The 27,961-nt window shown below is 34.3% G+C and overlaps 1 protein-coding gene across 1 annotated transcript in view; it reads left to right on the top strand.

Moving 5' to 3' along the window:
* The window catches only part of DNAJC1 (DnaJ heat shock protein family (Hsp40) member C1), a 249,879-nt gene that overhangs the window by 49,961 nt on the left and 171,957 nt on the right, over nucleotides 1–27,961 (top strand). The gene's annotated exons all lie outside the window — the stretch shown is intronic.

The raw sequence follows: 27,961 nt of genomic DNA on the forward strand, positions 1-27,961 counted from the left end.
CATTGTGGTAAGGATGGAGGTGTTCAGATTCTGGGCATTCTCTTGATAATGGAACCATCAGGATTTGCTAATGAATTGTATGTGAAATGTGAGTGCAAGTGGAATCAAGAGTGATAATAGAACGTTTTTGGAGATTGAATTCTTTTTAAAGATATAATTCTATTTGGAGGTAGAATTCCAAATTTTAGAAGACCTGTGTTAAATGGATTCCTTATCACTTGTTAAAAATGCATTTCACATTTAGGAGAAACTAAAATATCTTAAGGATGGTACATTCATATGTTGGATTTTTGTTTTTTTCATTAAACTGTTAGGAATGTAATAGGGTCAATATACAAAGGCCCATTTCTTATACCTCCATGTCTACTATACTGAAAAACTGTGGTCTGTTGAGAGTGATGATCAGTAAATACAAGAGTGAAAACTGGCAAAAGGAGGAAAGAAAGGAAGAAAGGAAGGAAGGGAAAGAAGGAAAAAGAGTTCACGTATATTCATATTGTCCTTACCAAATGGGAAAAGCATGTTAATAACCTTTAGAAAGAACTTCAACAGCAAAATCTTAGTGCATAAGCTCCCCCAAATTTTTGCTGCTAAATATGACACAAATATATCAGAAAAACTTATCTTTTTTATTATGAATGTCCAGAAAAGGTACATCAATGGAGAGGGGTGTAAGAGACTTTTCTGGGATGTTGGAACTATTCAAAAATTGGATTGTGATAGTATTGTGCACCACTTTATAAATTTATTAAAAAACCTTTCACACTTAAAACAGGTGACTTTTATGGTTTGTAAATTATGCTTCAATAAAGGTATTATAAAATAAGAGTGCACCAGAGAGAAAATAAAACCCTTATTTCTTTTTATCATTCTGATTAATGTTTTAATATTATACGTAGAATATTTTGGTTAAACTTTTTAATCCAATTATGGTTTTAGTTTTAGGTTCCCATTTTTATATTTTATATGTTAAATAGTGTTTTACATTATTTTACAATGGTATTCACAATTAAATGTTTCCCATAATAAGCCAAATTCTTGCTAAAACTAGTGTTAAGTAGCATATCTTGTATGCAAATATTACAATAAAGCCTGACAAAGAAATATGTGAATGTAGAGAAGCAGGCATTAATTCTGAAGTCATTTAATACAAGGAATGTAATTTGCTTAATGATACTATAACATAAAATAGAACATTTTTATATGTACACATATGAAGGAAAATGCATTAAAAAAAAAAAAAAAGAGGTCTAGAAGTGTATTCACCAAACTGATAGCTATAGTTATTTCTGTTGGGGTCGTGGGGCTTGAGCAGGAATGTTTTGCCCTGTTTTTTAAAAATTTTCATAAGAGGATGTGTATATTTATGTGTTAATTGTATAGCTAATAGAAAGTAAAGTATTAAGAGGCTAAACAACTGAAAAGAAAAAAGATCAGATCCTAAATTAAAGAAGTGAGGATAGAGAAGGTACAAATTATAAAATAATATTTAACTGCCAAGTTGATAACAGCACAAAATCACTGCAAGAATCAACAGAGAATAAGTAGATTACACTAAATTAACTAAATGAAACTATTGTCATAAACACTGAACAAACATCATACATATCACTTTATTAAATTCATGAAACAAAATGGAAAGTTGTTACATATATTGTCTGAAAAAAGAGGATACAATGTAATGTGTACAATTAAATTTACAACAGTAAAAATTGTCTGAAAAAAGAGGATACAATGTAATGTGTACAATTAAATTTACAACAGTAAAAACAAGTAGAAAATGGAGGAAACGAAATAAAGAGGACAATTAGAGTATTTAAAGTTAATAGAGGAGCCCTTTTCCCTCTGCTTTAAAGGATTTCTGAATAATTAGAAGCAGTTGAAAAGAAACCTTGCTATAATTGTGGATTGTCAAAATGTATATGGTTAAAGTTATTGCAGAGAATTTAAATAAGTAAGAATTGTTTAAAAAGAAAAAATTACACCTATTTTACACACATCTTTAAGCAACACTCTTGAAAATATGTATATACCTCTAGTATCCACTTAATTATTATTCCGTTTGCAGGCTTTCAAACCCATGGTTACTTAGCTAATTAATATTTTTGTCTAATTGGACACAATTATTTTTATCATGAATTTGGTATATTTCCTATCATAGCATGTCTCAGGGAAAATACGGGAAAACCAGTGAAAACAGCTTAGTTAATGAGCATAACTAAAATACTGATGTCAGAAAGAAAAAAATTTCTCTAAAATTTGGATTCTAAAAAAACCAATATGTTGTTTGAAAAGTTAATACAGTACAAAAATACAGAAAGTAAAAAGTGATATTCTTATACTCTATCCCCAGTTCCATTTGCCAGAGGTAACTAATTTTATAAATTTCTTTGAAACTTACCTATCTCTTTTATATTTCCATGATTGCCTATTGTTTTCCTCCTTACCTACACAAACATTGCATTATGAAGTTTGTCCCTCATATTATGGTTTTTAATTATATAACATGTCATCCCCAGATTATTACTTTATAATAGCTTTGTTAAATTTCTGAATTGTGATAAATTAAAAATTGGGGAAAATTAATTTCAGATAAATTCATCATCATTTGTTTTTGCAGTGTAACAACAGAAATTCAGGAATGTCTGGAGATATTTTTGCTTATTACAACTTGGGGTGGGGTGGGGTGATGCTAATGGCATGTAGTGTAGAGTTCAGGGGTGATGCTAAACATCCTACAGTGCATCGACTAATGCTCCCTCCCCCATCCCATCCCCAGTAAAGAATTATCTGGTCCAAAATGTCAGTAGTGCCAAGGTTGAGAAAACCTGCCTTGTATGAGAGTGGTTAATTGCTTATGTTCAACGTCTCAGCCCTATTACTTAATGCGTGACTGTGGGTGGTTATGTAACCTCTGCGCTTCAGTTTCCTTACCTGTATAATATTAATAGTACCTATGTTATAGATTGTCGAGAGACTGTTTATTTAAACATTCAAAATGAATAGTGCCTGGCTTCTAAGTTAGGAACTCAGTAAGTGTTGGCAGTTATTGTTTTGTTGTTGTCAAATTAACATGGACTTCATACCGCAATCAAAGTTACAAAGTTTTCAATTTCTCTCTGATTTGTAAACAAGTGTCTCAGTAAAAATAAAAACTTATCAAAAGAATAAATTCAGAGCATTCTGAAATTCTCATTAGTCCCATAATTTGAATTTCCCCCAAATTATGTGACTTATTAACAGACTATGTGACTTATTATGTTAACTATATTCCTATATACTATTTCATACATAAATTCTTTATTTAAAATACATGTGGTGAACAGCGATGCATCTCACAGAGCAGCATCCCTTGAACTGAGACAGTCTGTCAATAGTCTTCTCCCCACGTTCTGTAGTTGTAGTTTTTGTTTCCTTGAAAATTCCTAACTCCTGTAACATAAGTCAGGAAGTACGTGTTCCTAACGAAAAGGAAAGACATTAAGTAATTTTGACTTGAATTGAATTCCAGACTTGTTTCCTCATTGTTAAATTTTTTTTCTTTTGCTCTCAACAGCCTTAAAAATTCTTATTCTGACCTTTCTCCATTCATAGGTTGATGAAGACATTTTGGAGAGTCATTGCTATGACTACACCTGAGAGTATAATGAGTGTTCAGTTTATTAAAATTGAGGTTATTTTTAGAGGTAACAGAAGATACTTAATTTGTTCACATTATGGTTTTGTTTCTTCTTTTAATAAGTGTTTCAAGGTACTATAAAATTAATCTTAAGTAATTATTTGTGTTTCTCACTGTTGTCTCTATTGTTGCATCTATCAGTGAAGTAATTAATGAACTGTCCTTATATTAAATGTATAACTAAACTAAATAATAATTTAATTCAAAATGTTTTTATATACCTTGCAAATATAAAAGTATTAATAAAAAATCAGATTCACAATGGTGTTGCTGTTTTCTAGAAATAGTGCGCAAATTTATTTCTCTATAATTTGACTAACATAATAAATGGCACAAGAAAAAGACCCATTTCTTGTACCAAAAAAAAAAGATGGTGTCTAAGTGGTATAGAGAACATCAATTTTTTTTTGTCTTCCTTCCCTTTTTTTTTTTTTTAAGTTCAGTTTTAGTTTTTTACCACATGATGGCAGTGATGGAGCTGGAGCTACCCAAAGAAGGTTAGGGAAAGAACTTATTATGAATAACAAAAGGGCACATACAAAAGAAATCTGACATTTTAATATTATTCACATTTCTAGGTGACATTACTTATATTGCAAGTGACAGTAATAGGGGGGAAAGCCTCTAGATGGAGCTTCAGTACTTTTTAAGGGAGTACATTTACTGTATCCTTCCAAATACATGCTTTATATTGTTTTACATAATATATTGAACCAAAAATGGATTTAAAAAAAATAATACTTAATGATGAATTTATGTCAGTTGTAATTGGGGAGATTAATTCACCAAGTCCACCAATAATTTGAAAACTAGTTATTTAGTATCTTAAATTTCTGTTTCGTTAACATGTGTTGAAACTATGTTAAAAGTATTAGCCAAGTGTTCATAACCAGTATGAGAATGAACTTGCATCTCTAACAAGCTAAGACATTTTATTAATAAGAAATCAGGTGCTTAAAATCACTATTGCATGATCATTAAACATGACCGTCTATATTGTTAATTCTTATGCCTCTTTTCATATAATGTTTGATGTAAGAGAATATGCATATTTTTCCTATTCAATTCCCCAGTTTCTTAAAGTAATTATTTGTGTTTCTCACTGTTGTCTCTATTGTTGCATCTATCAGTGAAAATTAAAATTAAATTAACCAACATTTAGGAAACTTTATGTCAAATATTCTTTTAAAGAATATAGGTGTTCTTTAAGTAGTACTCTTACTGTCACCAGAAATGCTTTTCTTTTATAGTCAATTAGAGTCCATTATTACTCCATATCAAAGTGAGGTGGTCATTTTTATTAGGGGAGAAAAACAGATGTTCTCAGAATACTGTTGATTTTAGTTTCTACCTCTTTTTAGAATAACAAGAAAATGCGAGAAGTTTTTTTTACCTTTCTACTAGTACACCATTACGTGGGTTAATTTTCATGTCTTATAAAGCATATCAATAAGTATGTGTTATTGGTTTATAACTGGTATTTTTTTGTCACTCAAAATGTTAGCGAGAAACCACCAGTAATATTTGGTTTTATATTGACATGAGATAATAATTGTTTTATGTTGAAAGAATGTATAACTGGAGAATCATATTTAAGAAGCATGAAAAATGGTTTGCAGTGGTTTTACTTTAGTTTCTTGAATAAAATTTTTACTTATTCTCTATGGAGACATAAAGCTCCCCGAAACAGAGTAATTGCCAGTAACTTTTTATAATTACATTTAATGATAGTGTTAGCCACAGCTGATTTTCTTTTTGGCTAAGTGAATTCACTTCAGGTTGTATATGAAGTCAGCTAAATTTGCAGCATGATTTGATTGTTAATCCACCTCAGGAGTAGCAATTTCCCAGAAGGTCATGTTTTGCTTTATTTTTTATCTCAGTAAGTTCTGGGACTCTGGTAAGAAGGGAATACATTCCAGCAACATCTCTCGTAACTTTTGTTTTGTTTTTGTTTGTTTTTTTTCATTTTGTTGGGTTTTATTTTTGTTTTAAATTCCATTTTTCTCCTTTTTTAACAGTTCATAATTTTTCAAGTGTCTCCTTTTATTACTAAATCCTCCTAAACCAATAATAATTGCATTAAATTAGCTTTCAATTTCATAATAAAATGGACTTGGATATGCTGTTTCTCAGGAACAAGCATATTGCAAATAAACAAAATTATGCTTCTGTGACTATCTATGAACAGTGCCTTTGTAATAGTAGTTACTAATTAAGTAAATTTATTTAAAATCATTATAGTAATGCCCTGGCTGGTGTGGCTCAGTGGGTCGGGCAAACCAAAAGGCCACCTGTTTGATTCCCGGTCAGGGCACACGCCTGAGTTTTCAGCCACATGCCCAGTTGGGGGGGTGTGAGAGGCAACAGATTGATGTTTCTCTCCCATGTCAATGTTTCTCTTCCTCTCCTCCTCCCTTCCGCTTTCTCAATAAATCAATAAATCAATAAATCAGTAAATCAGTAAATCATTATGGGTAAGTTTCAACTTCAATTGTAATTTGAGGAATCTCTCTTGACAAAGGGGAACTGAAACATTCTCCATTTCTCTGAGGCATTTGCCCTATGAAGAAATTGGTTATATATCTAGTTAATTTTATATGTTAAACCTTTTTTAGTAGCGAAAAAGACTGAAGCATGCAGCTGTTGTTAGGTACAAACAAGTCTAAAACTATCTTTAATTTGGTGGAGGAAAAATCCTCTGTTTTACCTGAGGTTGCTGAGTTGCTTTGTCTTCTTTTTAGTTGGTGTTAGGTAGCATCATCTCTAGTATTTAAAGTTTATTTAGATTACTTTGTCGGTATTAGCACCAAAACCTGCAATAAAGCATTTTTGTTGACTTAACACTTACAGTTTTATTTTTACTCAAGTTTGGCATTAATACTATAAATATAATTAAAAATAAAAGTCATTTATCAATTAGACAAAGTAATTTAATCAAATAGAAAAGGACAACTAAGTTTCTCTTCTTTCTTTTTGTAAGGTAGATTTTCCTGAAATGTAGTCTAGTTAACAGATTTTTATTAAACGATATGTTGAAAATAAAATAAGCTCAAGGAAATCTGTACCATTTATTATAGTACTTAATTAAAAATCTTTGGATTTGTCAAAATATTTTATGACTATACCATAAAAAGCACCACTGACACTGCTACTGCTATTAACACCCCCTGATGATACAGGTTACATTTGTCAAGTCTTACAATGTAGCCGGGAAGCTCTGTATCCCACAGACATATATGTTTGACTATTATATTTTCACTTGTGTTCAACATTTGATTTTACATTGATGTTGAATAGCTTTCAGTACTATCTAAAATCTGATTATGCAGTAGGTAGAAAAACAATTTGGCTTTCTAGTTATTTTGTTTCAATAAAACCTTTATTCTTTTATTGTAGTGTTGAAGAATTCCTATTTTACTTAAAAAATTATATTTAGTAAAATAATTTGTTTCCTTTTATCTTATATCATCAGACTACCTAAGTAGCTATTGAAATATTAATACTTTCCCAAAGCTCACAGCTTTTTGAAAAAAAGTCTTTTTATGAAGTTGTACTATACAAAAGATTCCTTGGGGTTGTCCCCAACCCTAGATGCATCCTCTTTTCATAAAATTTTCATTATTAAACAAGAAGAAATATGATTATTTCTCTAATAACACCATGACTTTTTAAACTAAAAAGCAAAATGTACCAATGAACAAACCCTCTGAATTTAGTCTCCAGTATCCTTTACATTTTTATGAAGGTTAATTACACTAAGTGAAAGGTCATATTAGTGTAATTAATATAGTTGTAATTTTTATGGGAAAGGTTTATTTTGATTCACTTTCAAATGTAAAATTTGTTAATACTTTTAACTGAAGTAGCTCTGATTTACGAAGCAAATTTATTTGCATTCAAATGTAAGTGTGATCGTCTGCAAAAGTTATAGTTGTATATGTATCTTCAAAATTATTAATACTTAAAATTAGTTGATATCTAAAAAAAGAAACTTCAATATGAGTTAGTAACTTATTAATCAAGGTTAACTAAATAATAGTTATCTAGTGAGGCAAAGTGTATATAAAGTTTGTAAAGGGAATAATATATTCTGTTAATATCATTATAATATATATGCCTGTAATGTATATTTTGTAACACATTGAGGATGATTAGCAGTAAGAAATAATGACAATGTAAACATTGGGAAATGTACCATAAAGATATAATTAATAGCTAAGTAAAATTCATGTAGCTGAGGATGACTTGAGAACAGAAAACATACAATGATACATATGTATTAAACTTATATTATGAAAATAAATGTATATGAATTAAATCCACAAATTCATGTTATTTTAACCTATATTTTATTATTTAAACTTTTATCCTAGACCTGATACGTAGGTTGGTTTAATAAAATATTGAAATCGAGATCTATAATTTAAGTAGTTGAGTACTCATCATAGATTTTGTTAGGTATGTAGAATACACAGGCATTATGTATATTTTAAGAACCTAATGAAATAACTTTTAGGGTTATTTCATAAAGTTTATTTTCTTATAGGCTAGCACAAACACTGCATTTAAACTAATGGGTCTGATGTTTTGATATGAAAAGTCATAACTTAACCCTTTTTATAACAGTAAAATCTTGATATGCCAAGGTTTATCTGTAAACTGAGTACACTTAAATAATTGCTTACAAATACAGTATTTACATACTTTATAACATTATATAGAGTGATGTGGTTCCAGAATAATAAGAATTGAAACACACAGTGAAACTGAAATTGGCCAGTAAATTTAAGAATTTGGGATCTATTGTCTATTAATTCTGATCCTAAGTTTTTGTTCCTGGACTTAAGAGTTGCGAGGGTGGGAGGGACATTTAAATTTAGATATTCTTTCATTAATATAGACCTCCTAGCCCATTTCTTACTTTAATTAATATTTACCGTTTAGAAAGCTTGCTTGGTGCGCTCTTCTGAATTTAAAGTAGTCATGAGTTCAAAGACTTTTGAAGAGAGGATTAAGGAAACTTTCTCATCTGAATTCCTGACTTCTTGATCATAGGTACTTTCCTTTGCATATACTAGTTTCCCTTTCTGATTTATTATGTGCAGACAATTACTACATACATACATATAATTACTCTGGGGTTTTTGAAGGAGAGTATTTTTTTATTACTGTAAGTTCTTGTTTATCTTTTAAAAAATTAATTTGACTTAAATTTTTTAATCAGATTGTATTAATAGAGTTTTCTACAAAACAGTGTAGCCTCATGGAACTGTATGTTACATACACACAGTAAGCAAAGTGAGCCTAAGTTATCAGTTAAGGAACTGTAAATGTAACTAATTATGATCGTTTGTAATTTTGTTAGCTCATCAGTTAAGTTTGTTTCCTAATGATCTAATTGTGATTTTAATCAATAATAATATCCACAGGTTTGCTTTGTTGTTTTAAGTATTAATTTAAAAATAGATCTATTCTGTGTTGGGGTAAAAGTGTGTTTAAATTTTGAAGACTAGTTTGATTTTTTGGATATCCCTAATGTCATGACCCAAAGAAATGGGATGTAATAAAAATAGTAGTATTAACCAGTCCTTATTTCCTTACCAACTTACAGTCTTTAGTGTTCAAGTCTATAGCTATGAACATTTGAAGTTCTCCATATTTACTACTTTTCAAAAATGTCAGAAAATAGTTTTAGAAACAACAAATGGCAAAATGTTGAATATAAAAAGCACTTAGATATAGTATCACAATAATCTTTAAGTCAGTATTAATGGGATTAATACGCAATATTCTAACTCCAGGCATGTCGTGTTTGGTGATGTGTGGTGTGCATTAGGAATTAAAATTCAAGAGAAGCTTAGGACAAGTTAAGAGCACATCTTTAAAATACTTGCCACTTATCTCAGCTTTATTCTCCATTCCCTCCCAATTGGAGATTTTCTAGGAAAACGAGGTCACTAAAACACATTCAACTAATACAGAAGAATAGCTCAAAGAAACTGTCCCTGTGTGAGGTCAGACTCTACCAGTTACATTTTTAAATCTTCTTAAATGTTTTTAAATTTAGATATATATATTTGGGTTTTTCTTATCTGTCTTTTCTGTCTACTGCTTCAAAACAAAATTAACAAAAAACAGAAATAAGTAGGATTCTATAAAGGGAAGTAAAATAACCCTAACCAGTTTAAGAATGAAAGTGCAAATATTTTCCCTTATGTTACCAGTGTATAAATAAATTGTCAAACTAATCTCCATATATACTGGAGTGTAGGTTTTTTTTTTTCTTTCTCTACTTTTAACTGATTTGGTAAATGATTAAAATCATTTCCAGATTCACAAGCATTACGTTCTACTCTGTTTTGAAGTATCTTTGTTTCAATAAGTGATTGCTTCGTAACACCAAACTAGGTTAATCAGTTCTGTACACCTTTAGGATTACCTTGGTAATTGGGAGTGTTAAGGAGGAATGGAGTTTTATGAAATAATACATAGTATGCTTTTAACCTGGTTGTACATTTATGTGTTACTTTGTATGACGATCAGTTGTTAAAAGCTAGGTTGATTTTATTCAGATTTGCTTTTGGTTTTGCTTAAATAAGTATTCTGTGCTACAAATGTTCTTAGTCCAACTTTCCACATCATATGTTTTATCTGTGGTAGTCTACAAAGGTAAAAGAACATATTGATACACAAGAATAATTTTTTACTGAACTTCAGACTTGGTAATTTCTGTTGTCCTTGTTCTAAGCTATTTTTACTCCAGAACACTGAATTTTAATGATTGCTTATTTATTAGGTAGGATGGCAGTAACATTATACTTATTTAACTTGTTTCCTAATTATCATATATTGATTTATAATCACATAGATAGGATAATAACCTGATTATATATTCCTTTCATAACCTCTTTAAGATTTTTCCTGGAACCAGCTGTGTTCCAAATTTTATATTAGTACTGTCATGCTAATATATTACTTATAAATAAATAAACACATATTTTTGGTAAAGCTTGCTCAAAAATCTTTGGTAACCATTCTGTTATGCCATCTTGTAAGGCTTCATATAATTACTCTTAAATCGTTCATTGCAATAGCCCTTTTCTTACCTTGTTCTCCCCTCCTAGGAACCAGTATTACTAAATTCTTCAGTCTTGTAGACACTGCTAGCATCCAGGTGCTTTTACCTTGCTTCCCAGGTCACATCAGACTCCCAGTGAGACTCATCTGTCTACATAACACTGAAGAACTTTCTCCTTGTCTTTCACAATCATTTTCTATTGTACTTCAATTATTGCCATAATTTCTCCAAACCAATTCTTTGAAACATAGATGATACAGAATTTAGAATTTAAATAACTTATATTTGCCTTGTTTCTTTTATGATCTCTGCTAAGATAGACTTACAAGTTTTTATATATAATTTGACGAAAAATTTGGTCAAGTATGATAAAGAAATATACTTCAGATTATTTTTCAGAAATAAGGAATATACTTCAGATTATTTTTCAGAAATAAGTATCAAACACTTCCTAGAGCAATAATAATTATGAAATAGTCTATAAGCAGCTATTGCGTAATAAAATCCCCTGAGGAAGTTAGAGTTTTCTAAAATTCTTGGTTTCAGGAGATACTAAAAGGCATTGAAAGATATGCGGTGTCAAAGTATATACTCTGATGTTGATCTTCTTTTATTAATTGCTGATTTGCTTCTTAAATCATAGAAATTAGACCTACCCTTCATTAGGGAGGTAAAATTTATGCAAATGTTCTTTCTGCTTATGGTCTAAAACTAACCACAGAGCAAAGAGGAAGAATAAATCATACCTTTATCATGTCACATAGTTTTTTCTCTTGGAAGGCTATAAATGAGGTTTCATTTATTTTTTGTTTATTCAGGATAAGCAAAGGGAGGAAGACCACATGGTCCTATGGACAGAAGCTGGACAACAAGAAGTTTTTGTTTAATTTGCATGTAATATATTTTGTATTTTAGTTTTGTCTTTGGAACAGAGTTGCTTAAATTTTGAGGTTATATATTTTATTTTCTAATCCACTAGAGTATTTTAAGAGATATACAGTTTCCTAAAGTAATGTTTTTATTGAAATGTACAGATTCATACATTCAGAAAAATGCACTCATAGAAATAATTTTTTCTGATACATTGCTTCAGGCAAGGGAAACAAAAGAAAAAATAAGTAAATTGGACTACATCAAACCAAAATTTTTGCATAGCAAAGGAAATTATCAACAAAATGAAAAGACAGCCCACTGAATGTGTGAATATATTCACAATCGTACATCTGATAAGGGGTAAATATCCAAGATTTATAAATAACTTAAAAACTCAACCCCCAAAAAACAAACAGTCCAATTAAAAAATGAGCCAAGGACCTGAATAGACACTTCTCCAAAGAGGACATACAGTTACTCAATAGACATATGAAGAGATGTTCAATGTCTCTAATCAGCAGAGAAATGCAAATTAAAACCATGATGAGATACCACCTCATGCCTGTCAGAATGGCTGTCATCAATGAATCAAGGAAAGCAAGTGCTGGTGAGGATGTAGAGAAAAGGAAACCCTCATGCACTGTTGGTGGGAATGCAGATTGGTGCAACTACTGTGGAAAGCAATATGGAGTTACTTCAAAAAATTAAAAATGGAACTGCCTTAAGACCGAGTAATTCCACTTCTCGGATTATATCCGAAGGAACACAAAACACTAGTTTGAAAGAATATATGCACCCCTGTGTTCATTGCAGCATTATTTACAACAGCCAAGAGTTAAAAGCAGCCCAAGTGTCTCATCAGTAGATAAGTGAATAAAAAAGTGTGGCACATTTACAGAATGGAATACTACTTGACTGTAAAAAAGAAGGAAATCTTCTGCCCTTTGCAACAGCATGGATGGACCTGGAGAGCATTGTGCTAAGTGAAATAAGCTGTCAGAGAACGAAAAGTACCATATGATTGCACTCATGTGGAATCTAATGAGCAAAATGAGCTAACAAGCAAATAGAGACAGACTCAGAGAGAGAGAGAGCAGGCTGACAGCTGTCAGCGAGGGCAGGGTCGGGGGAGGGGTTAAGAAAAAAAGAAGAAACTCATGGACATGGACAACAGTGTGGTGACTGCTTGCGGGAGGAGGTGGGGGGAGGTGGATGAGGGTATGGGGGATAAATGGTGGTGAACACACAATGCAGTGTACAGGTGATGTGTTGTGGAATTGTGCACCCAGAACCTGTATAATTTTGTTAATCAGCATCACCCTAATAAGTTCAATGAAAAGAGGAAAAAAAGAAAAATGCAAAAATCTTAGATATATAGTTGGATGAATTTTCACAACTGAATCTATCATCACTGAGGTCAAGAAATACAGTGTTACCAGCACCCTGTAATCCTTCCTTGTGCTCTCTTGATTATCTCTCCTCAGGGACAACTGTTATTCTGTCTTCTAACAGTATGAATTATTTTTTCTTAAAAAAAATCATATACACAGAATCATATAGTATATAGTCTTGTTGTTTCACTTCTTTTGCTCACATTATGTTCATGAATATGCATATTGCATAGAGTAGAAGTTCACTCATATTCATCACTATATTTATATGAATGTACCTCAATTTATTTACCCATCCTACTGTTGATGGATATTTAGGCAGTTTCCATTTTGGAGCTATAATGAACACTGCTTCTATAAACATTTTTGTACCTGTCTTAGGATAGGCATATGTATGCATTTCTGTTGGGTATGTACCTAGGAATGAAATTGCTGTATATATATATCCTATGATATAGCAATTTCACTTATATAAAACTGCCAGTTTTCAAATGGTTGTACTAGGTTTATACTCCTTCTGATACATTGGTGCATTGGTGGTTTAGCTACTCCATATCCTTGTAAACACTTGGTGTTATCTTTTTTATAAAGAGAAAATCTTTTAAAAATCTTCACTTTACATAAATTAAAAAGAGTATCATTTTTATTTTGTCCATTCTGGTAGGTATGTAGTGGTATCTCATTGTGACTTTAATTTGTTTTTCCCCAATAATTAATGAAATTCAATTCTTTTTCATATGTTTTTTGGCCATTTAGATATTAACTATATATCTTTTAAAGTATTATTTCTATTTCTATGTAATGTGCTTATCTATAAATAGTAAATCTAGCCAATACATTTCAGTGCTTATGTTACCTAACAGTGGCAGTATTGATACTGCTGATGATTCTTTTATTCTTGGAATAAAACTGCACTCTCTAATTTTCTACCCACCTCTGGTACTCTGCCATTAATTATTTACACTCCTCACACTCATTTAGGTTTTCATAACACACCACTCCATACTTTCTTTTTTAAGCAATCTTATCCATCCTGTGGTTGATTTTTTTTTCTTCGTGTACCAATAGCTTCTAAATTTATATGTCTAGCACAAACTACTTTTTTGAGCTTCAGATCTATATTTCCAGATGCTTAACTGACAATCCCACTTGATTATTTCAAAGGTACCTTCTGCTTGGCAAACTCGTGGTCTTTTCTGCCCTTCTAATTGTCTTCCAATGTTCCTTGTTTCTACTAATGGTACCAGTATCCATCCACGTGCTAGTCTGACACCTATATTTTATCTATCACTTATACCCTTCCCCACAATCTAATTTATTAATAGACATTCGAATGACATTTCTTAAGTACACTCATTGCTACTCTCCTATAATAGTGTAATTCTCCCCTCTGGTTATTCTAGACTTAACCTAATCTCTCTTCCTTGAACCAATGCTATGATTGCTACAATTAGGAAGTCACCGTAATCAGGAAACTACCATGATCACTTAGCAACTACAACTGCTGCCAGCTCCAGAGCTATACCTGCCCCTCTCAAAGTAGTGCCCAATATCTGTGAAGCTAATGGTTGAATACTAGGACCTCCTCCAACACTGTCACAGAAAAACCTTGTTTGCCAGCAGAAATGGCCTTTGCCTCATTATGCATTCTCTATTATTGTGCATCTTACTGGACAAACCCACATCACTTCTAGGTTTTTGCTTTCTAGCTTCTATAATATGGGAATGTGCTCTAGAAATGCATTGTCAAATATAGTAGCCGCATGTGGCTATTTAAATTAAAGTGAACTAAAATTAAATAAAATTTAAAATTTAGTTATCTCATCATGCTGTACACCTTTCAAGCACTCAATAGCCTCATGGAGCTAGTGGCTGCCAATTGCACAGTGCAGATCCAGAACATTTCCATCATTGCATAAAGTTCTTTTGAACAATGCTGGACTAGACAGAAAGCGGACTAGAGATCTGCAAAGGAGTCATGGCATACGGATGGGATATACTTTGAACAGAGTCCCATGGAGGGCCAAGAATAGATGGCTTGTACTGGGATCATGGGAGTATTTGGATTGCTGGCAAATTATATAGGAAGGCTGAAGAAAAGAAATAAATCAAGGTCTACTCTCTTTGATTTCTAGCTCAAGCTACTGAGTAGATAGTGGTGCCATTTACGTAGAAGGAAAGACTGAGGAGGATCAAATTTGGGGAAGCAGTGTTACTCATGCTTTTGAGTGGGAACATAAAAAAACATAAATGGTAAGAATTGGTCTCTGTCTTTAAGGGATTTAAATTCCATACTATGAATAATTTAGAAAGTCATCTTGACAGTCCTTGAAAAAAAGGAAAAATGTAGTGAAATATTACATGCCTCTTTATATGGAGATGAAGAGTTCTCTCTAAAAAAGTGAGTTAGCTTCAGAGAACCAAAGAAAAGCATCCAATGTCATGCCATTGCACTTCCTGGTTTGCACTTTTATTTTGCAAATTGTCCATTTTATTAAAATTGGAGAATAATATGAAAAAATAAACCTACAGAATTTATTAAAATTGGAGAATAATATGAAAAAATAAACCTATCTGGTAAATATAGTAGTTTGGTTTTAACATTTATTCCTTCCCATGTGCTTTCAGCACACAGTGTGTAAAGCTAGCAACTACATTTCACAGACTCACTTGCACTGCAAAAAGTATTCTGGATATAATGTAGCTTTGGGCAGTTTTGGAAGATGGAAATCAGATGGAGGCTGTAGTTTCTGCTTTTGCCTTTTCTCTTTGTAGCCATGGGTGCCTATCCATTTTTTTCATTGTTATGGTATGGATTTGCAACCAGTACTTTCATTGACTGTAACCACCTTTAACATTTTTCTTACTGGGCAGGGTAGAGACATGCCAGTGAGAAATTGGACAATCCATTCAGCAATAACATTCAGTTAACTTCATCAAAGGGGTTCAGCTGTTGCCTTTGGGGACTATCCTTTGAGCTGACATTCAAGGGCAGTGTTCCTGTCTTTAGAAAACTGCCAAGAGCAAGGCAGGAAGCACAGTAGTAAAAAAGCCCTATAAGGGGAACAACAGATTTTAAATGTTTTCTATGTCACATCTAGAGCCTGTCTGGGCTGAGCTTTCAGATGAGATCATTTGGCTCTACGATTGCAAAGTGCAGCAGGCAGAGGCAGAAGAAGGCAAAGTTGACATGTGACCATTTTGAAGAAATGGAAACTGAGGTTTTAAGTAACTACTGAGGCACTCTCTGTCTGGTACATTTTTCCCCCTTAGGTCTTTTTAAAAAATTTATTAAATTTATTGGGGTGACATTGGTTAACAGGGTCATACAGGTTTCAAGTGCACATTTTTCTATGATTCGTGATCTGTCTATTGCCTTCTGTGCCCACCACCCAAAGTCAAACCATCTTCCATCACAATATATTTGGCCCCCTTTACCCTTTACTGCTCACCCTCCCCCTTCGCTCTGGTAACCACCATACTGTTGTCTGTCTGTGTCTGTAAGTTTCTTTGTTCATCTTTCCAAAGAACTAGCCTTTTCTGTTTGTTTCCTCACTTTCAACTTTTATGTTTGTTTATCTACTCTTTCTATTTCCTTTTGTGTATTTTGTTCTTTTTCTCTTTTCTTAGGCTAGGCACTTCATTTATTCATTTTCAGTTTTTCTTGTTTCTAATATCATTTAAAGTTGCATGTATTTCCCTGTAAATAAAGCCATAGCTCTCATACATTCTGATGTAAAATATTTTTTCATTAATTTCTAGGTAATATGTAATTTCAACTTTATTTCTCTATAGCTGTGCTTATTTTTAGTTTACTTGATATGTTAAATTCTATAAAAGGTAAATTAAAATCTTCTACCATGATTGTTTTTATGAAGTCCTTATATTTAGGAGTTTTTATTGTATGTATGGATTTTGGTTTGTTTGGAGCATAAAGGTTTATGATTATTTTAACTTTTCAGTGGATTTTACCTTTTATTATTACCTATTACCATTTTTTGTCCTTTTTTTAAATTTTAAATCCCCACTTTTCTGATATTAATGTCAGTACTCTTGCTTTTTTATTTTTGTTTACTTCTGTCTTTACTCAACCCTTTGTTTTCAGTCTTTTGGGTTTTGTTTTTAACCCCATTTGATGATCATTTGTATTTTGATAAGGAAATTCAATATAAGTTTATATTTACTGAGAAATAATGTTTAATTTTATTCTTATTTTTCCTATAATATTCACGATACATTTTTTTGCTCGCTGTTGTTAGCTTAGCAAAATTTCTTTTTTTGTTGTTAATTTGGAAATTTTGGTGTGTTTTTATGTTACACATTGGCTACCTTCTCATATTTAAAGATGATAATAATATCTATATTTATCTACTAAGGGATCAAAATCAAATAATGGCTGTTGCTTCATACCTTATCCTCCTTTGCCTCTTTTTCCTTTAAAAATTATTTTTTATCACCCTGGCTGGTATGGCTCAGTGGATTGAGCGCTGGCCTGAAAACCAGACGGTCGCTGATTCGATTCCCTATCAGGGCACATGCCTGGGTTGCGGGCCAGTTCCTCAGTATGGGGCACATGGAAGGCAACCATACACTGATGCTTCTCTCTCTCTCTTTCTTCCTCCCTTGCCCTCTGTCTAAAAATAATAAAGTCTTTTAAAAATTATTTTTTATCATTTTATTTATTTATTTTTAGTTTTTAGTTTTTTAACTTTTTATTGTTGACACATTTATTAGATCTAGTAGTTTTTTGGTGGAGTCTTTAGTTTTTTCTATTTATAATATCTCATCTGCAAATAATGACAGTTTTTAGGTCCTCCTTTTTGATTTGGTTGCCTTTTATTTCTTCTTCTTGTCTAATTGCTGTGGCTAAGACTTCTGGTACTGTGTTGGATAAGAGTGGTGAAAGTGAACATCCCTGTCTTTTTCCTGATCTTAAGGGAAGTGGTTTTAATTTTTGCCCATTGAATATGATGTTGGCTCTAGGTTTTTCATAGATGGCCTTTATTATTTTGAGGTATTATCCCTCTATTCCCACTTTGCTGAGAGTTTTATTATAAATGGGTGCTGGATTTTATCAAATACTTTTCTGCATTTACAGATATGATCATGTGATTTTTATCTTTCATTTTGTTTATATGATGTATCATACTTACTGATTTGTGAATATTGTACAAGCATTGCATCCCTGGAATAAAGCCCACTTGATCATGATCTATGATCTTTCTAATGTATTGCTAGATCCAGTATGCTAATAGTTTGTTGAGGAATTTAGGGTCTATGTTCTTCAGGGATATTGGCTTATAATTTTCTGTCTTTATAGTGTCTTTATCTGGTTTTGGACTTAGGATAATGCTGGCCTCATAAAAAAGCTTGGAAGTCTTCCTTCCTCTTGAATTTTTTTGAATAGTTTGAGAAAGATAGGTGTTAGCTCTTAAATGTTTGAAGTGTCCAACCTTTTGGTATCTCTGGACCACACTGGAAGAAGAGTTGTCTTGAGCCACACATTAAATACACAAACAATAATGTAAACTGATGAGCAAAAAAAGAAAAAAAAGGTTTTAAGTAAATTTATGACTTTTGTGTTGGGCCACATGCATAGCCATCCTGGGCCACATATAGCCCATGGGTCAGACACCCCTGGTTGTTTGTTGGGAGTTTTTTGATTACTGCTTCAATTTCATTAGTTGTCATTGGTCTATTCAGTCTACTCAGGTTTTCTGCTTCTTCCTGATTCAGTTTTGGAAGATTGTATGTTTTGGGGAATTTACATATCTCACACAGGTTATCCAATGTGTTGGCATATAGTTGTTAATAGTATTTTCTTACGATCCTTTGTTTTTCTGTGATGTCAGTTGTTACTTCTTTTTCATTTCATTTCTGATTTTATTTATTTGGGTTCTCTCTCTCTCTCTCTCTCTCTCTCTCTCTCAGCCTGGTTAAAGGTTCATCAATCTTGTTTATCTTTTCAAAGAACCGGCTTTTGGTTTCATTGATCTTTTGTTTTTTGTTGTGTTTTTTTTTTATTTCTATGACTTTCCTTATTTCCTTTAATTCTCTTTTCTTTTAATGCTCTGTTTGGGTGCCTATTATTATTTTGTCTCTAATTCATTGATTCGATCCTTTGATTCATCTAACCTGCTGTTGATACCTTCTAGTGTAGTCTTCATTTCAGAAATTGTATTCCTCATCTGACTTTTTTTTTATGATTTCTATATCCTTTTGAATTCTTACTGTCTCTTTGTTTAAGTTCTCACTTAGATCATCCATTCTTCCCTTAAGGTCCTTGAGCACCTTTATAACCATTGTTTTAAACTCTGCATCTTGGTATTTTGGTTGCTTTTATTTCATCTATTTAATTTAATTCTTTTTCTAGGGATTTCTCTTGTTTGGCCCATTTTCCTTTGTCTCTCCATTTTGTCTCTATATATTACGTAGATCTGCTATGACTCTCAAATTTTTTATGATGGTTTTATGATGAAGTTGTCTTGCTGGGCTCAGTGGCACAATCTTCCTTCCAGATCACTTGCGCGCCCTACTCCAGGAATGTTTCTTGTGCGTTATATGTACCCTCTGTTGTAGTTGAGCCTTGAATGCTCTTGGTCCTTGCATGGATGGAGTTATATCTTCAGGCTGGGTGACTATAAGGGTAACCCTCAATCACCATGTATGAGGCACTGTGCAGGAGCTGTCCCCCAAGGCAGAGTTGTTTCCAACAGCATGTGGTGCCTGTTGGAATCCCCCTTTGGGTGTGCCTCTTGTATAGCTAGTTGGGCCAAGGTCTTGTGTGGTCTGAAGCCCACCACTGGTTATATTGGTACTGGGTCATTTGGGTGGCATTCAGGTACAGGTCAAGGTCAGACGTTGTATATAATTGGCCTTGGGCTACCTGTCTGTAGCTACCATACTGTTCTCTGTTTGTGTCTGTGTCTACTGGACCTGTTATGTGCATGGGAGGAGCCAGTCTGTGTAACAAACAGTTGGCTTCTAGGGCTGGGATCAGATCTATAAAAGTACCGAGGCTCCCTGAGGCCTGCTTCTACCTGTCAGCTATTTTGCCTCTGTGTGAGGTTGCCTGGTCTTCCTCCAGGGTTTTCCAAAGATTGGATGAACCGAGGCTAACCGTGGTCCACAGCCCCTTCCACAGGTTGAGAGGTCGGTAGTGTGGGGCAGCCAGGGTCAGAGGACAGGACTAGCGGGTCCCTACTTGGGGATCACCCAGTCAAGCACTCAGTGAGAGGAAAGTGGCCCCTGCTTCAAAGCCAAACCCCTCAGTCTCTGCCAGAGTCTCCAACTCTAGTTCCCCCTCAGGGGGTCTTGCAGCCAGCCATTACTTCTGCAGGAGAAAGCTTAGCAGCCTGGGGCTCAGTGGGATAGATCAGAAGTCTCCCATTAAGGATTATGCCAGCCCAGCCCACAGGAGGGGCTAAGCACTTCACCCTGGTCCTGGACAATAACCTTTAAGGATCTCTCACTTTGAATGTCCCCTGCTGAGCTGCTCTCCTTTTTCCCTTGGAACTGTGTCCAAAAACCCTGCTAGGCACAGTTCCAGGGCAGAGCTGATCCAAACAGTCTCCCATATTGGGTGGTGCCTGCAAGTTTGTCAGGAAAGGGCAGGTACTTCTCCTTCCCAGGGTAGCATATCTGAACTTGCAGAGGAGATTGGATTTGCCACATTCCGATGCAGTCACATAGCCCAGAACTCCTCCATCTGGTTCCTGGTCAAGACCCTCCCAAGGAGACACAGTTCGAAAATCCCAGCTCTGCACTGCTCCTCAGTACCCCCTGCACTGCTGAACCAAGCAGGGTGGGACCAAAGGTCCCAGTTCTACGTGGCACTCCAATTTCTCCATGTGGCTGGTCTCAGCAGAGCAGGGTGGAAAGTCCCTGCTTCACACAGCTCCCCTGCACTGCCAGATCCCGCAAGACGGGCCCAAAGTACCAGCTTGTGTGACTCCCCTGCACCATGGAACTCAGCTGGATGGATGTCATGAACGTAGGATCATGACAGAGTCTTTTCTAGAAGTCAGCTGGGCAACTGCTCAACTAGCTGCCTGCTGAGCAGCCTGGCACCAAGGAACAGGCAATAGTCACAACCAGTAACTATGCTATTCGCTCAGCTTTTACTGAATGCAGGTTCTCTCAAAGTAGAACATCAACATACATTAATATCCTACTCACACTCTTAACAATCTAAGAGAATTATATATAACACACACACAGCAATCAATGAGGGGTAATGAACCCAAGTCCCAGAGGCTCAGTCTGCAGGTTCAGAAGACAGAATGGTGGGCAAGGGAATCTTCAACATCTTGCAAGGGGGGATCTCTGGAGCCAGGTGGGCAGGAGGGCAGACAAAGTCCCCAGTCCAGCAGGGCAGAGCCTCTGGTGCCCAGTGCCAATGGAGATCAGTGTGGCATGGAGCCGCGCTCTGGTGTGTGGAGCTCCGCTGTCTCAGCAGTGGTCTGGAACCTGACTCAGTTATACCTTTAAAGTGGTCTACTCCACCCTTCTGGGTCTTTTTGATAAATGTCTTGGCACACCTGATGCCAAGTGGGGAATTTGCCCAGGAGCATATGGATGGTACATGGCTATTCTGCTTGACACCCTGCTGGCAAGTGTAGAATTTTCCCAGAGGCCTCCCTATGGGTGTTCCTGCTCTGCAGACATGGCTCTTTTGATCACATATGCAGGTATCTTAAGTGTGTCTCCTCACCAGATGTGTCTGCTCTGACTTAAGTAGTTTCCCTCTTGAACCAAAGTGTCATGGTTGACTGACAGCCATTTTGGTTGACATGAGTGTCTCCACTTTGTTTTATATACTTCAAGCTATCTTGATTGGACCAGGGACATTTTATTGGTCGTGCTCTCCACAATGGGGCAGGCTGAGTTACTCAACAGGCTGGGGGAGTGACAACTGGTTTTGCTCTTGACACAGGGGAGACAGGCTTTCTTTCCCAAGTCACACAGTTTAGTCACTCTCTGGGTCTTCACCAAAGGTTCCCCAGAAAAAAAGAGAGGGCCCCTTAAAGTCACTGCTGGGTATAGTCAGCAGATCCCTTTGCAGGACCCAAGTAAGGCAGTCGGAGTCTGGACCGTGAACTCCTCAGGCTAGTGCTCTATAAATAGGAGTTCTCTTCCCTGGGTCGGGGCAGGGGTGGGAGGCACAGTCTGAGTCTCCCAGACTCATTGGGAGACCCCACTGATTTCATTGCTAGATGTTACATGAGCTTCTATTCCTACATCTGTTGCTCTGGGTTGGGGATCCCTGTGTGGGGTTTAGAACTCACACTTCTAGGGGGAAAGAGTTTTGCAGCTGCGGTATCCCTTTGAGCTGCACACCTGAGTGCAGGGGCTATCCCTTTCCACGATTCCACCTTCTTACCAGTCTCTGTGTGGCTTATTTTGTAATCCTTGGTTCCAGTATTTCAGTTCAGCCTGCCTTCTTTTTGTTGTTCAGGTTGATTGCTCTGTAATTTAGCCGTAAATCCAGTTTGAGACCCGGAGCATGTGGGTGCATCTCCCACCCACTCTGCAGCCCTCTTGGAATCCTCCCCCTTCTTTTTTCCCCTAAGTTCTCATTAGGTTGTTTCTTATGGCATATCTCTTCTGTTTCAAGAACACTAACTAAACACCAATAACCAGCTGGTTAACAAATAACCAATCAAAATGTATTTAGATTAAATTATGTTGTATAATTTATTACTCACCATTGTACCACTGTATTTTTTTATTTTTATTATTAAAATATAAAAACATACACAGTAGGCTAATTTAATGAACTCCCATATTTAAGATACCGACACTTTGCCCCATTATCCTTTTTTTCCATTATATCCATGATATAATGACCCCACCCAATAAAATTAATAATAATTCCTTAATAGCACCTACTAGTCCTTATTCAGATATTCACAATTGTCTCAAAATGTCTTTCTACCTTGGGTTTGTTTGAATCAGAGACCAAACAATGTTCATATATTACATTTGGCTGTTCTGTCTCTGCAATCTCTTTGATACAGAACTGTCCCTCTCACTTTTCCCCCCTGCCGTTGACTTGTTAAAGAGACCTCCTTTTCAAGATAAATTAGTTGAAAAATATAGTCTAAGATAGCTAATCTGATTACCAGAAATAATTTTGTTTTGTGAATGGTTGATCTGAGGTTCCTACCAACTTCATACCCCAGTAATTAGATACCAGAAGCAGCTGTCTCGAGACTGCAAACTTTGTTTATCTACATTTTCGAGAATATTTACCTTCTTAATCTTAGGGGAGGGCAGAGATGTGTCCAACTTAAATAAACATGTTATTAAGCCAGATTTATTTAGATACAAGTTGAAAGTAAGAGGGCAGAATACATTTCTCTCTCTTTTTTTAATCCTCATCCAAACACTTGCTTACTGATTTTTGAGAAAGAGGAGGGGAGGGAGAAAGAGGAGAGATGCATTGGTGTGAGAGAGAAACATTGATCAATTGTTTCTTGAATGTCCCCCAACCAGGGACTGAACCTGCAATGTAGGCATGTGCCCTGACTGGGAAACGAACCTGTGACCCTTCTATTTACCGGATGACACTCCTACCAACTGAGCCACACCACCTGGGGCCATTCCTTTTTTACTGCACTGGAAATTATTTTACTGCACTGGAAAAATGATTTGTCAGCTAATCATTCCTACTGACTTTGACTCTCAGAATAGTAAGAAATATTTTATATGAGCATCAGTAACAAGGATTTTGATGTATGCTAACTTATAATTGGTTTTTATAATAGTAAGGAAAAGAAAATAAGTGAAAGCTATATAATCTTACATAAATACAAAAAGATTTCTCCAAAGTTAATTGACTTTAACAGTGATATGTGTGGAAGAACCCAGAGCTTTCTCTTGCTGCTTTTTCAGCAGATTAGCCATAGAACCCCAGCTTTAAAATTTATCATGAAGTAAACTATTTCATTCTATTGATTTATTTTTACCATGGAAAATAAATATTTATTTTTAAAACATTGTCCTTTCTCAATTTATTTTGAATTTTATATGTACCTGGTATAAAATCCCTTAGTCTTGAAGGTATGGTGAATACAAGTGTCTTGCCTATCCTCTTGGTCCACTGAACAGAGACAACTTCTTTAAATATCTTTATTTAGTTTTTCTACTGATAAATGCACTTGTACACAGGCACATGATTTCTGCTTATTTTCTTTATTTTTATTTTTTGACTTTTTGGGAGGGGCAGGGGCGAGGGGACTCTGTTGACCAATAAATTTAAATAAAAAGGCCAGAATAAAAAGAACGCAGTCATTATCTTGAAAAGACTCAAAAAGAACACAGAGTTTATCTTGAGCTTTTAATTAGTAATATCAGATATGAAAATGACCCAAGGACCTTGTTAAAAAGATTACATAGAATTACTCACTTTGAGACAGTTCATCTTGGGATAGTAACTCTACTTAAGATTCCCAGATGTCAACCAGAGTCTGAAGTACCTCAACTATATGCCTAAACATGTAATCTGGATAACTATAGTTTTCCTTCCTTACTGAATCTGATAGCCAATAATATGTTCTTCCCTTGGATTTAATATTCTTGAGTTTTTTTTCAAGGCAGTAGGAAGTTTAATTAAAAGTTTTCTTTGATCCTGGATAAGGTCTTCTGATTTTTGCCTTGGTTAATTAATCATTTTCTACCACCTGGCAAACCTTTAAAAAAAAAAAAAAGGTGAGCTGCGCATTTGGTATTTACCAACACACTGTAAATAGAATGAGTATTAGATTGGCAGTCCATTGATATAAATCAGGGGTCAAGAAGCTACAGTCCATGTCTTAAAATGAGCTACTACCTATTTTTGAAAATAAAATGTTATTGGGAAACTGTCACATGCATTTGTTTATATATTGTCTGTGGCTGCTTTCTCACTACAGTGGCAGAGTTAAATAGTTATAACAGAGACTCTTTGGCCTGCAAAGCCTAAAATATTGAATATTTACTGTTCGACCTTTACAGAAAAAATTTGTCATTCCCTGGTATAAAGGAAAATGAGAAATTTCTCTTGGGTTGCTTAGGACATAATTTTCAGTGCTCTTTGAAGAATTTTTATGAAGATAGATATTGTGTTTGTTTACCATTATATCCTTAATGCTTTCATGTAGTAGGTACTCAATAAATATTGCCAAATCAATAAATTTACTAAAACCTCTAAATCTATTTTATTCCCCTCAGTTCTGTAGTCCTCATGGGCTAATGCACAGATCCAAATAAACAAATCAGATTTGCCAAGTGTTAAAATGAAGGAGAAATTGTGACTTTCTTGCTTACGTTTTATAATAATAGTTTTATTCACTCAGCACTAACTATATGATAGGCACGTTATTCATAATTTAAACACCACAGCAATCTTTCAGGTGTTATAGCATTATAATCCCCATTTTACAGATGAAAAAATTGAGTCTTAGACTAGTTAATTTGTCCAAAATCACATTGCTAGTAAGTGGCTTATTTATATTTAAACCCACACATTTTAAGCATCTCTGCTTTGAGCTGCATCAGTTCAGGGTTTATTCAAGTTGTAGCATGTTTGAATAGTATTCATTGTTTGGATATACATACCTATATCACATTTTGTTTATCCATTTATTAGTTGGTGGGCATTCAGGTTGTTTCCACTTTTTGGGTGTTGTGAATAATGCTTCTTTGAACAACTTGTGTACAAGTTTTTGTTTGAACACATGATTTCATTCTCTTTAATAAATACCTCAGAGTGTAATTACTACGTCATATGGTAATTATGGTAATTATGTTTATTTTTTAAAGGAATCACTAAACTTTTGCATAGGGGCTGCAAGTTTTTAAGTTTTGATGAAGTACAATGTCTACATTTTCTTTTGTTGCCTATTCTTTTGATGTCACAGCTAGGAATCCATTGTAAAATCCAAGGTCCTGTAGGTTTACTTCTACGTTTTCTTCTAAAAGTCATATGGTTTTGACCTTTACATATGATTTCACTCATATGTGGAATCTAATGAACAAACTGAACTAACAAGCGAAATAGAGACAGACTAATAAATAGCAGTCTGACAGCTCAGGGGTGGGAGTTGGCAGCGGAGGGAACAAGCAAAAAATAAAAAGTATTCATGGACATGGACAACAGTGTGGTGAATGCAGCGGGAGGGGGTTGGGCAGAGGGGCAAGAGGGTTTAGGGAGTATCAATGATAAAGGAAAAAATTACAATAAAAATGCTACTAAAATTTAAAATAATTTTTTAAGTGATAAAACGGGAAGGGTCATTAAGGAACATGTATAAAGGACCCATGGACAAAGCCAAAGACGGGTAGGATTGAGGGTGGGAGGTGGGGGTGGTGGGGGGAAAGGGGAGAGAACCGTACTTGAACAATAGAAAAAATAAAATAAAAGGGAATGAATGAATCCTGAAACTTAATGACATTTTCCAGTTTCAATCTCAAACAATCTAAACCTCAATAGAAAAAAATTATCTAGATCTTTTCCGTTTTATGCTTGAAGAGCACAGTTTTCTGGCTTGTTGAATATGTTTTTTTTAACAAGTACCCAGTTATCTTATAGGGAGACAATACAGTTGCACTTTTCATAAATGCCAAAGTATTTTTTTACATTTTTAAAATTTATTTTTTGACTAATTGATTGCTTACAAGTGTGTTATTTAATTTCTACATATTTGTGAATTTTTCCAATTACTTTCTGTCATTGATTTCTAATTTTATCCCATTGTGGTTGGAGAAGTTACTTTGATTTAAACCTTTTAAAATTCATTGATACTCATTTTGTGGTCTAACATCTGGTCTGTCATAGAGAATGTTTCAAGTGTATCCTGTTGGATGGAATGTTCTATAGATATCTGTTAGATAGCTTTGGTTGGTTTAAATTGTTGATAAGTCTTTTATTTTCTGTCTTAATATTCTAATTTCTTTAGTCATTATGGTAAGTGGGGTGTTCAAATTTCCAACTATTGCTATACAAATAGTCTATTTCTTCCTTTTAATTCATTTAAGTCTTTGCTTTATTTAGGGGTAGATTGTTGTTAGGTGCATATAACTCATTTTTATAACTGTTATATCTTCTTTTTAAAAAATGTTTTATTTATTTACTTTTAGAGAGAGGGGAAGGGAGGGACAGAGAAATGGAGAGAAACATGAATGTGAGAGGGAAACATTGATCAGTTGCCTCTTGCACATGCCCCTACCAGGGACAGAACCCACACTCCAGGCATGTGCCCTGACCGGAATTGAACCAGCAGCCTTTTGGTTTACAGGATGATGCCCAACCAAGTCACACTGTCAGGGCTATTGTATCTTCTTGATAGATTGACCTTTTTGTCATATGTAATGTCTTTTGTCTCTTAACAATTGTCTGAAGTCCGTTAGCCTTTTGTTGTTATAGCCATTCTACTTTCTTTTGGTTACTGTTTGCATTTAGTATTTTTCTATCCACTCACTTTCAACTGTTTTTGGTTCTAAAATGTGTCTCTTGTTGAAACCACGTTGTTGAATTGTATTTGTATCTAATTCGCTCCAGTACTCTCTGGCTTTTAATTGGAGAGTTTAATTCAATTACATTTAAAATAATCACTGATATAGATAGACTTACTTTTGGCACTTTGCTCTTTTCCATATATTTTATATCTTTGTTCCTCAGTTCCTTCTTTACTTATTTCTTTTGTCTCAGATCTCATTGTCTAGGGCATCATTTCTTTTTCTCTTACTATAATAGATTTTTTGTTTAGTGTTTGCCATGGGGATATCAATTAACATCTTAATTTACAGCAATCTAGATTGAATTAATACCGGTTTAGTTTCAATCATAAAAATTACGGTTTCTATGTAGCTCTATTTTTCTTCCTTATATAATTTTTTAAAGAAAGTTTAAAAGATTGTATTTATTTATTTATTTTTAGAGAGGGGAACAGAGGG

The sequence above is a fragment of the Pteronotus mesoamericanus genome, unplaced genomic scaffold (assembly GCF_021234165.1).
Source record: "Pteronotus mesoamericanus isolate MK-2021 breed Mesoamerican mustached bat unplaced genomic scaffold, CSHL_Meso_final contig_130, whole genome shotgun sequence".
Taxonomy (NCBI): Eukaryota; Metazoa; Chordata; class Mammalia; order Chiroptera; family Mormoopidae; genus Pteronotus; species Pteronotus mesoamericanus.